This window comes from Anolis sagrei, chromosome 4 (genome assembly GCF_037176765.1).
Source record: "Anolis sagrei isolate rAnoSag1 chromosome 4, rAnoSag1.mat, whole genome shotgun sequence".
Lineage (NCBI taxonomy): Eukaryota > Metazoa > Chordata > Lepidosauria > Squamata > Dactyloidae > Anolis > Anolis sagrei.
This window is the reverse complement of record NC_090024.1, coordinates 229318339-229330277: the sequence shown is the minus strand read 5'-3', so window position 1 is coordinate 229330277 and position 11939 is coordinate 229318339. Positions and strand designations below refer to the sequence as shown.

At 40.2% G+C, this 11939-nt stretch overlaps 1 protein-coding gene across 1 annotated transcript in view; it reads right to left on the bottom strand.

Moving 5' to 3' along the window:
* EDN3 (endothelin 3) overlaps nucleotides 1-11939 on the bottom strand; it is a 59343-nt gene that overhangs the window by 5180 nt on the left and 42224 nt on the right. The gene's annotated exons all lie outside the window — the stretch shown is intronic.

Sequence of the window (11939 nt, the reverse complement as noted above, 5' to 3'; positions counted from 1 at the left end):
GAACTAAAAAAAAAAGATAGTGAACTAATTGAGTACAGACTGAACCTGCCATCCTTTGCATGGGAAACACTGGCTGAAATAAAACTGCGACTTATTTCTGAAAATGCAAACCACAGGAGTGCATTAAAAGTGTGAAAGAAGTGAACCAAGAAACTCAGAAGAAAATTAATGTTCAGTTCTCTCATCAAGCCCAAAGTTTAGAATATTGTTTTAAACTGGGGCCCATGGAAGGTCTCTAGAGGTCTAATGAACAGCATACAAAGAATTATTTTCCCTTTCTATTCCAGTCTTACTATATTGATATACAACTAAAACACTCAGAGACAATGCCTCTGTTTAATGATCTCCAAAGAAGGAGAGTCCACCAACCTCCAAGGCAGTGTATTTCAGTCCCAGACAGCTCTTACAGACAAGGAGTTATTCCTAATGTTTAGATGGAATCTGCTTTACAATTGGAAACCTTTGGTTTGTGTTCTAGTTTCTGGAGCAGCAGAAAACAAACTACACCATCTTCTACATTAGTGAGGGGCAAACTTCGACCCTCCAGCTGTTAGGAATTGTGGGAGTTGAAATCCAAAACACCTGGAGGGCCAAAGTCTGCCCATGCCTGCCTACATGAATTATATTCAATATAAATATGCTATATTCAAAATTTGTGCACTTGTTTTTTATATTTACAAGATGAAGTTTTCAGAACCTTTCATTAGATTCTCAAAGAGATCCATGCTTCAAAAAAGATTACTCCCCACTCAGCTAGAGTCTCTTAAATTCAATCCAAAAAGGATAATGACAAGAACAACATAAATGCTAGTTACCAGAAAACATACCTGGGTGACCTCTCAGGTTGTATTTTAATATCTTTCATCTTCCAATATTTCCATTCAAGAAACCTATTTAATTATCTATGTAATCAGGAAAGCTTTCAACATGAAAACTGCCCAAATGACTAGCCTTTCCACTTCCAGAATAGCTCCAAAATGAACCAAGCTTTCTTTCTTTTCTTCTTTTCAAAGAAAACGTTGATCAAGAATGGCAATAATCTACTAAATTCTTCTGAAATAGTCCAGTGTTATTTATAAAAGACTTGTGCCAGTTAAATTTTGTCTAGGTGTCACAAAACCTTTTGTTGTTTTACTCAGAGTATTGCTAAAGTGATCCATGATGTTTCACCCCTAGCACATTTAAAGTACAGAACAGAATTTAGAGTGAATTCACTCTGACACAAAATTGATCCCCTGCCAACAGATCAAATTTCACACAGTACAGTACCATTGCCATCAATTCTGCCCCAAAATGAGAGAGTTTTTACACCAAATTCAAGGTACAAAGTACACCTTTAGTAATTACATAGGAGAAGCATATACCCTGGGGCTCCAGAGAGAGAGAGACAGTATTTCAAGAATCAAACCTTCCTTTCAGTTATACTTCACCTGGAATGTTTCAAACAAGCTGAGTGCTATTTCAGCCTTGGGCACTATTGATGTCTCAAATTTAAACCACCGTATTTCAGCTCAACAAGTGGAAAAGTAGATATCCCACATTTCAAACTTCTAAGAGGTTTTACTCTCCAATAAGCAAGGACAAAAGTTCAGAGAGAGAGAAAAATCAATGATCACATAACATTTACATCCCTTTAAAGTCAATGATGAAGACATTGAAATACTTAAAGATTTTCTACCTGACTCATAAATTAATCAGAATGGAGGCTGCAGTGAAGAAATCAGAAGACTAGGATTTGGAAGGGCTGCTATGAAGGAACTAGACAAGATCCTGAAATATAACAATATATAATTGAATACTAAAGGTAGAATTGTCCGTGCTGTTGTATTTTCAGTGTCTATGAATGGTTGTGAAGGTTGGTCTGCCCAGAAAGCTGATAGGAGGAAAATCAAAACAATAATGTTTGGCAAGAAGGAAGGCAGTCAGAAAAAAGGAAGATCACACATTGCAGAGAGATACAACTTCATCAGATGGGCTACTCAGCCCCTCCTGCGCTGCTTGTTCTCCCCTTTCAGGATGGAGACTATTATACAAAGCATATGTACTTCTAGCCAGGCTCTGTCAGAAAAGGTAGAGCAAGTGGCATATGCCATCAGTGCGGCAAGACAGGAGCCTTCCCATGTTGCCTTACCAGAGATGGTGGGAAGCCGGGAGGCAATGCTTCCCTCCATGAGATGGGGGAAAAACAAGTTGCGTAATGCAGGGCGTGGAGTAATGGCTTCTCCATGCCCCTGCTGGGAACCCATAAGTTTGCCACAATGCATAGTACTCCATGTTCCTTTGTGATGAGATCCATAGGCTCAAGCAAGTAGGGTTGGTGGTGATAAGGTGACTTGGAACTCTTTTATTCAGAGAGTCGACATGTGCCAAAGTTTGCTTGTTGGCAGTGTCTAAAGCAGCACATAGCCACCATTGCTGGTGCCAAGGAAAGGAGGAGCATTGTTTGCCTGATTATATAAAAGATGTGTACTTAACAACCAGTCATACATCCTGCTGTTGTATCTGCTTCTGACATATATACATCTACAATGATTCTAAAATTAAAACACCCACAATTTTTCAATTTCAATTATTTTTACCTTACACACCTCTTCCTATAATGAAATGTTGTGTTCCAAATTTGCAGAACACTTTGTTCAAGCTTTCCCTGTACTCACTATTTTCGGAACCAGCTGAAATTTGCAACAGGAAACCAATGAAGGCAGGGGATCATTAATCTTTTCTTGTCACTTTATTCACTGAAACTCATTATTTCATCAGATTGTTTTTATCCCTCTGAAATATATGCAGTGGGTCTTTGGTATCTGCTGTACTTTGGTTCCAGGACATTTGTGGATACTAAAATCTCTACATGACCAAGTCCTATTATAGACAAAGGAGTAGCAAAAGGACAAAGAAGTCAAACAAGTGCTGGTGACAGAATAAGGCAAGAACCTAAGGATCTGAGAAAGACCTTAAGAAAGTCAAAGGATCTAAGAAATGGCAGGAGACTACAACAGGCTATGTGTACATTTCTGCATAGTACTCAGCACATGGCAAAATCAAGGTTTGCTTTTCGGACTTTTCCCCCCAAAATATTTTTGAGTCATGGTTGGTTGAATCCATGTATGCAGAAGCTTTGAATAAGCTTTGTTCCTTACAGAAGGCATCAAATCATGATCTTGGAAGCCAATCAGAGTCAGATCTGGTTAGTACTTTGATAAATGCCTGCCAAGGAACATCAGGAGCCCATTTATACAACAGATTTATAGCACTTTGATTTCACTTCAACTGCCATGGTTTCATCCTATGACATCTTGGCCTTGGCAGCTTGGAGAGGAGGGAGGCATTTAGAATTACCATCCAAGGACACCCCAATGCCTTGACATACTACAAACCTCAGGATTTCATAGGATGGAAACATAATCATTACAGTAGAACAATATTGCTGCACTTGCACAGTGTGAATGGTTACTGTAGGCTATATTTCAGAGGAAGGAAACGGCAAACCAACTCTGAATATTCTTTACTTTAGAAAAGTGCATGAAATTCATGGTGTTGCCATACATTGATGGATGATTTGAAGACACCAGGAAAGGGCAGACAGGAAACCCTAGGGAAACAATATATTTGAGTGGTCAAAAATCAGGAAATGGAAAAATTAAGCAAGCCTTCTGTCTCTGCTTCTGATTTGAGCCTCACAAGAGCTGCTTTTCATTTTTACAAAATTAAATAGAAGCACAGAGCAGCCTATTATATGTACTTTGGCCCCATAACAAACCACTGTACATTTTCTATCCTACTTAGAAGGCCAAAAGAGATGGATCATTGAATCCAATTGCTGCAAAAGGTTATAAATCCATGGTTCTTAATAATACTGAGAGTGACAGGGCCAACTGGATACAGTTATGCAATGAGGGTGCCAAAATGAGAAGACAGAGAATTTGACAGTTGAAGGTGTAGGAGGATGAAAGACAGGCTGAAAACAATGAATCAAACGAGATGTGTTCCTAGGGGAAAATGGGGAAATCAAGGCAACATGCGGGAGTAGCACAGGACAGACTCAACATGAGTTTATGGAAGCAAAGACTGAAAGGAAAGTAATGTGAAAAATGGGATCTGCTTTCGATGAACAGATAAATGCTGCAAGTAATCCTACTTTTGGGCTTGAGCCTGCAAATTAGCAGGCAGTTAAATCACATTTGTTACAAGCCAACATGTCTAATTAGGTTTTAGAATCAAAGCACAACTAGGGAATATGACTAGGTTTATGTAACCATCTATTATAGATGTTTGTCTGATATCTGGAGCACAATCAGTCTTCTGTGTCCAGTTTCTGCCTCCATGGATACCACCACCATTCATGGCTTGAAAATAATAATAAAAAACTGTTTTATGTAAGCAATGTTTTTACAGCACTGTATATAATGGGACTTGAGCGTCCACATATTTTGGTATCCAGTGGGGGTCCCAGAACCAAACTCCGGTGGTTGCTAAAGACTCACTGTATACACCATATGAAGAAATTACTATAATTCATCAGTCATCATCATAAACTACTTTTCAGGATAACATCAGTTTACATGCAAGTATTAGAATGCTAAAAAGTTTACAAAACAATAAAAAGAAGTACTGCAAGCTATAGTTGCACTGCTGAGGGGAAAGAAACTCTCCTGGATTTGCCGAAACAGCATGGAAATATCCCAATAATAACCTAGAGGTCATTTGGGGGCAAAAAAATCCAATTTTAAAAAATTCTTCTTTGATCTCTGTGAGACCTCCCAACACGTTGGAAATGCCTTCTACATTCCCCGAAGGGCATCTGAGGGCAATTGGAGGGGTCAAAAATTGCTTGCTTCCTAACAGGCATTCAAGGAATTTATTGTATCGTCTTGTTAAGATGTGCACTTGTATCATGTAACATCACTCAAGTAAAACAAAACCAACCCTAATCTAGGAACACTTCTACTAGAAAGCAAAAGATCATTCCCAAGGTAACATTTCATTTAACATCTCACTACAAAAGCATGCTTCCCCCCCCCCCCAAAAAAAAATTCCCACCATTTGAGCATATCCATGTTCGTTATATTAGTGTTATTGTGAGAAGCAACATGGATTAAACTGGCAGCAACTATTGATGCATGGAGAAGATTCACAAAACACAGATACCCATTTATGAAAAATCAACAGAGTTGTGTACCATTGTCATCACCCTAAAAAGAGATGACAATTGCTGTGATGTACAGGGACAAAGGCTTTGCTCTCCAAATTAAGTTCTTTTCTTTCACTTTAAAAAAGAACACATATTTATTTGCTTGTTTATTTATTTTGTTTGTTCAATTTATACTCTCCCTTTCTCCTGCCAAACGACCCAAGTGGGCTGACGAAATTTACAACAAAGAGTTTAGCTTAAATGTTCTGTTATATATATAAAAAAATAAAAGAACAATTGAACACCCGTTCTATTAAAAGCATGCATTTCAGATATAATTAAAAACATACAAAGCAAAAACAGAGCATTCCATTTTGAGTACTATCCTGCCATATGTGGAATTTGGATGTATTTTAATATTTTAATGTTTAATGGTTTTAAGAGACACAAACGGTTTAACAGTTTTTAAAATATTTTATATCCAGATATGATTTCAACCACATTGTTTTAAGAGGCATAGTTTTATATTTATTGTTAGGCGCCTTCAGTCCCTATATTGACAGAAAGGCAGGATAAAAATAATGTACATAATAAATAAGTTAAGTAAAAAAATTAAAAGGGCATAGGGTTACAGCCTGTGTTGGATGGGGTTACACTCTCCCTGAAGACGCAGGTTTGCAGCTTGGGAGTTCTCCTGGATTCATCGCTGAGCCTGGAACCTCAGGTCTTGGCGGTGACCAGGGGGGCTTTTGCACTATTAAAGCTTGTGCGCCAGTTGTGCCTGTACCTTGGGAAGTCAGATTTGGCCACAGTAATCCATGCTCGAATAGACTTCTGCAGCGTGCTCTACATGGGGTTGCCTTTGAAGACTATTTGGAAGCTTCAGGTAGTCCAACGGGTGGCAGCCAGGTTTCTTACTGGAGTGGGGTACAGGGAGCACACAACCCCCCTATTGCGCCAGCTCCACTGGCTGCCAGTCTGCTACCGAGCATAATTCAAAGTGTTGGCTTTAGCCTATAAAGTCCTAAACGGTTCCTTCCCAGCTTACCTGTTCGAACATATCTCCCTCTATGAACCATCTTGGAGGTTAAGATTATCAGAGAAGGCCCTGCTCTCAATCTCACAGACACACACACACCTCACAGGCTTTTTTTTTTTGTCATGTCAGGAGTGACTCCTGGTGTGAGAGAATTGGCCGTCTGCAAGGACGTTGCCCAGGGGATGCCTGGATGATTTGATGCTTTTATCATCCTTGTGGGAGGCTTCTCTCATGTCCCCGCATGAGGAGCTGGAGCTGATAGAGGGAGCTCATCAGCCTCTCCCCGGATTCAAACCTGCGACCTGTCAGTCTTCAGTCCTGCCGGCACAGGGGTTTAACCCACTGTGCCACCGGGGGCTCCACACACACCTCACAGGCGTGACTAGTGAGGACAAGAAACAGGGCCTTCTCAGTGGTGGCTGCTCAGCTGTGGAACACCCTCCTGAGTGAAATTAGATCAGTCCCTGCCCTCCTGACCTTCAGGAAGAAAGTGAAGACATACTTGTGGGACCAAGCCTTTGAACAATGATTCCCAGTGCAAGTGACAACTGAAATGGCTCCTGGAATATGCCTTTGGATCATGTGATTTTAAGTAATTGTTTTAAGTTTTATATGTTTTAATTATGTGATTTAAAGTATATGGTGTTTTACTCTATATATATATATTCATGGCATCGAATTGTGCTTATATTGTGAGCTGCCCTGAATCCCCTTTGGAGTGAGAAGGGCAGGATATAAATGCAGTAACGAAATAAATAAACAAACCTGCTGGTGGAAAGCAGGCAGGGAGTGGGCTAACTGAACCTCTTATGGAGGAAGTATCACAGTCTGGGCACATCCACCAATAATACCTATGAAGATGATAAGACCAAGATGAAGTCTTCTCCCAATGGTCTTGGAAATTGGGTCAGATCGAATGGGGAAGTGTATTTTTTCAGATAATCTAGACCCAAGCTCTGTAGGGCTTTGTAAGTTATAACCAGCACTTTGAATTCTGCCCAGAAAGTGACTGGCAGCCAGTGAAACAGAGGCATTATGATCAGAAAACTTATGGGATCAGGCCCGTAACCAGGATTTTGATTCGAGGGTGCTAAGTTTGATGGGGGAGGGGTGAGTTTGATTCAAAGGGGGGGAGTGAGGATCTACCCTAGCAAACCTTTTGTGTCGTTATCCCAATAGCCCCATGCATATGGGATATATTGAGCATGGTGATCAGATCATGATATGAATAAGCATAACAGTTTAAATAATGTACCAGTAAGGCCTTCTCGCGGACCATCCTGAGACCACCACCCCTCCCCGGTTACATGCCTGTCTGGGATTATACCATGAGAGTGTTCGTGCAATTATTCTCTGCACAAGATGACTGTATTTTAGTAGGGAAGCATGGAAAATGCTGGATGTTCAAACCAGATCCAATTGAACTGAAAGTTACATGGAAAACCTTAAAGACCTTAGTACAAAATGTCTTTCCTTCCTAGTCCCTTGCTTTCCCTGTGTTCTATGCACAGATCCCATCCTTTGTCACTCTCAGTCTCCCACATGGAATTCTGGATTTGCGACATCTGGCTCAAAATCAAAGCATAAGAAATTAATTTCTGTCTCACTGGGTCTCATAAAACAAGTAACAGAATTTCCGGTAATACAAAAGAAGACAAGGAGGGGTAGCTTCTATAAGTATCAATCTGAAAAGGGAGAATATAACATAAAGAAGAGCTTTTGTTTCAACAATGAACACAATATTAATAGAAACCACTAGAGTATTTTTTTTAAATAACCACATACTGAAAAGCAGCACTTGGTACTTTCTTATACAATAATGCTCAGCAACATCAGAAATAGAATGCACCATTGTTACATTAAGGAGCAGGGAAACAATTTCATTTGATCAGTATTTTTAAGTTAACTGACCTAATTTACACATCCTAGACTCAAATGGAGATTAGAATATCCTTCAAGGAAGAGCACTTCTCTGAATTTTGCAGTGCAGTTTTTAACTCATCATTATGTACAAAAATGTTGCCTTCTTGCGGCAACACCAGAAGCACTCCAAGTGGCCAGATACTGGTCAAAGGACATTTAATCAACTACCAAGCTTGCAAACTCTGTGTCTTTTGTATGTTTGTTTGTTTGTTCTGTCAAAAATGTAATACAACTGTTCGGTTGCCAGATACAATAAATAAAAAAAGTGTAATACAAAAATGCAGATGCAGACTGTGGCCAGGAAATCAGAAGACGCTTACTTCTTGGGAGGAGAGCAATGTCCAATCTCGATAAAATAGTAAAGAGTAGAGACATCACACTGGCAACAAAGATCCGCCTAGTCAAAGCCATGGTATTCCCTGTAGTAACCTACGGATGTGAGAGCTGGACCTTAGGGAAGGCTGAGCGAAGGAAGATCGATGCTTTTGAGCTCTGGTGTTGCAGGAAAGTTCTGAGAGTGCCTTGGACTGCGAGAAGATCCAACCAATCCATCCTCCAGGAAATAAAGCCCGGCTGCTCACTGGAGGGAAGGATACTAGAGACAAAGTTGAAGTACTTTGGCCACATCATGAGGAGACAGCAAAGCCTAGAGAAGACAATTATGCTGGGGAAAGTGGAAGGCAAAAGGAAGAGGGGCCGACTAAGGGCAAGATGGATGGATGGCATCCTTGAAGTGACTGGACTGACCTTGAAGGAGCTGGGGGTGGTGACAGCCGACAGGGAGCTCTGGCGTGGGCTAGTCCATGAGGTCACAAAGAGTCGGAGACGACTGAACGAATGAACAACAACAACAAATACAAAAATGTATAAATATTAAGCAAAGTTGTGTTGCTGTGAGTTTTCTGGGCTATATGGCCATGTGCCAGAACATGGAACATGTCTACACAGACCAGAAAACTCACAGCAACCCAGTGATTTCAGCCATGATAGCCTTCGCTTGATACAAAGTTGTGTATCAAAATGCAAACATTTAGGAAAATTGGTAGGGGGATATATTATGCTATTCAAAAGATTTCCCGGACTGATATAGAAACTGGTTAGAAATGATCTTGCAATGTCATGGATCACATATAGACTGATTTGTCCACGTTCAAATTATACATAGGTTGCACTAGATTTTATGGCTGAGCCCAAATGGCCTACCACTCTGCCATTCTTTCTCCAGTTTCTATCAGCAAAAGGTCCATATGAGATTGTCACAAACTGAGTCTGAGTGTGGGGAACGCAACCGTCCTGGTTTCTAAATATTCTCCATGTGATAATCAGATGGATACTCGTGTATATCCTTTATGTTGTTTCTGACTTGTGATAAGTACACTGATCTTGGAAGAAAATCCTACTCAGACAACAGGGGATGGCCTAAGTTAAGAAGAAGATAAGAGCCACTTACAAGTGAAGAAAAGAATGAAATTCCCATAATGATCTGGATGCTCTGTGTGAAGACAAATGTGTCTCTATGGTCTAAGCAGGGCATAAGAAGTGGATGGAGGGCAAGGACAAGGGAAGAGAATAGTCCTTTTTACAGTGTGTTCCAGTGTTTTAAGCATCGGATTCTGCCTCTGGAGCCCATGTTTTGAACTGTGGCTCAGCCAATGAAACCCACAGGATGACACTGGGCAAGTGACAGTCTCTCAGCTCCAGAGAAATGGTAATGGCAAGCAACCTCTTTTTAATATTGCCAAGAAATCCCTATGATAGATTTGTCTTAAATCACTGTAAGTTGGAAATAACTTGAAGAAACACAACAGGAATTATACACACATGTCACTAACAGAATGCTAACTACTACAAAGCGGAGGAGTTTTAAAAATGCTTTCCTTTTGGCCTCAGACTGTTGGAGATCAGTGGAACAATAGCTATAATTATAAACACTACCAAGTAGCTGAAAAAAAATTAAATTTCATCTCTACTGTGGCTACTCTTTTTACTGAAAATTAAACAGCAGAGTTTGAAGAAAAAACAATGACTGGGGTTAGACAAACTATCTTTCTGCCTTCTGGGATGTTGGTTTTTAAAACAACTGTGCTCATATTTTTCTGGACTACTTAAGGAATTCCCCTGTCTTTGAAACAACACTTTATCTTATGCTTCTTTCAGATTATGTTATGAACTTTCTATATAGTGAATGTTTTGTTTGTTTGTTATTAGTTCCCAAATATTTCCTTTTATTAAAAAAGTTTAAAAACATATATAATGAAATTTGCTTTCATGACTCATTTCTATTGGGTTGTTGTTATTCCTGCCAATTGAGTTTAAAATAGTATATTGTGGACACAATCTATGCATTTATACATCCTTGTTGTCTTCAGAAGGCAGCTTCAAAGTGGCCAGCCTTCAAGCTTGTTGCCACAGCTGTGTACTAGCCCACAAGGACAGCGGAGGAGAAAAATGACCAAGAAACATCTGGATGATGTTTGCAGACAGTAGAGGAGGTCTGAGGTCATCCTCCTGGATCTTCAGCAACTTGATGGAAAGCAAGGAGGGCAAGGTCACCTTTCTTGTTCTGGCTGGAGAATTGCAGCTGGGCATCTCCCCTCCTTCAACTAATCAGTGGGTCCAAAGCCAAGCACCTTGCTCCAAGCACTTCTACAGCTGCTGTGGCAATAGATGGTGTACAAGAAGGCAGCAAATATGTCCTTCCACACTGACAGAAACAAACCTTGGTTACATACACTTTTGTGTCACCAAAAATATCCCAGTCTCTTTTTCTCATAGGGTAGAGTAGAAGACTCTTTCTCACTGTTTTTATACTGTCCCCCTTTCACAAATTATTTTGCTATAAGCCTTTTGCCACATATCCAGATGCCAGCTCTGCCCAGACATTTACTTAGAAAATGTCATCACAAGACCTAATCACATCACCCACAACATTGAGGTACTGACTATCCTCTAATGCAGTGGTTCCCAACCTGTGGTCCATGGACAACAAGTGGTCTGCAAGAACTAAAATATGGCCTGCAGCCTCACCATTACTACATTGTTGCAAAGAGAGCAACTGGTCTCGTGAAACCCTCTTATAGTGGTGAAGCTTATTGTGGGCAAGCAGATGGCGACTACTGGATGGCATAGTTTCTGTATTAGAGCTGATGTGGTCTATCCAATGCAATTTTCTGAATCAGCACCCCAAATAACCAAACCAAATCTAAGGTTGACCAAAAACTGATTCTTAACCCTTTTTGTACTAATGTTGGAGAGTGGTCCCTGGTCAAAGTGGCCCCTGGCCAAGTGGTCCCTAGTAAAAAAAAGTTGGGAACCACTGCTCTAATGTGATATATGCCATCCTCTATCAACAATGCCCTTCAGCACTGTACATTCAGCAGACAGGCCAGCCGAAGCACCAGAGGATAAATGGATGTAGATCAGACATTGGGAAAGGAAATATTAAAAAATTCAACAGCAAAACATTTCAATCTTCCTGGCTTCAGAACAATGGTCTTTAAACAAAACAAAACGACAAATGACAGGCTGAAAAGAGAAACAGCAGGATTGGGATATATCTACATATCACAACCCATTGGTAGTGGGCTGAATACAAACAGCGGTTTCCTGGCACATTACAGGTGTTGTAACACTAGATAATATCTCAGCCTTATGTGGACTCCCTTGCCCATTTTATCACAACTAATTTTTGGTACTCACACTACGTTCCAAGAATTCAATCCATAATTTGTATGTTGATTTATCCATCCTGGCTTTAGGCAATACCTTTCCTCCCAGTTTTGTACACCCTTAACCATAGTTAGTTAAAACTGGTCAACTCATCATCATACCTACACCTTTTACTTT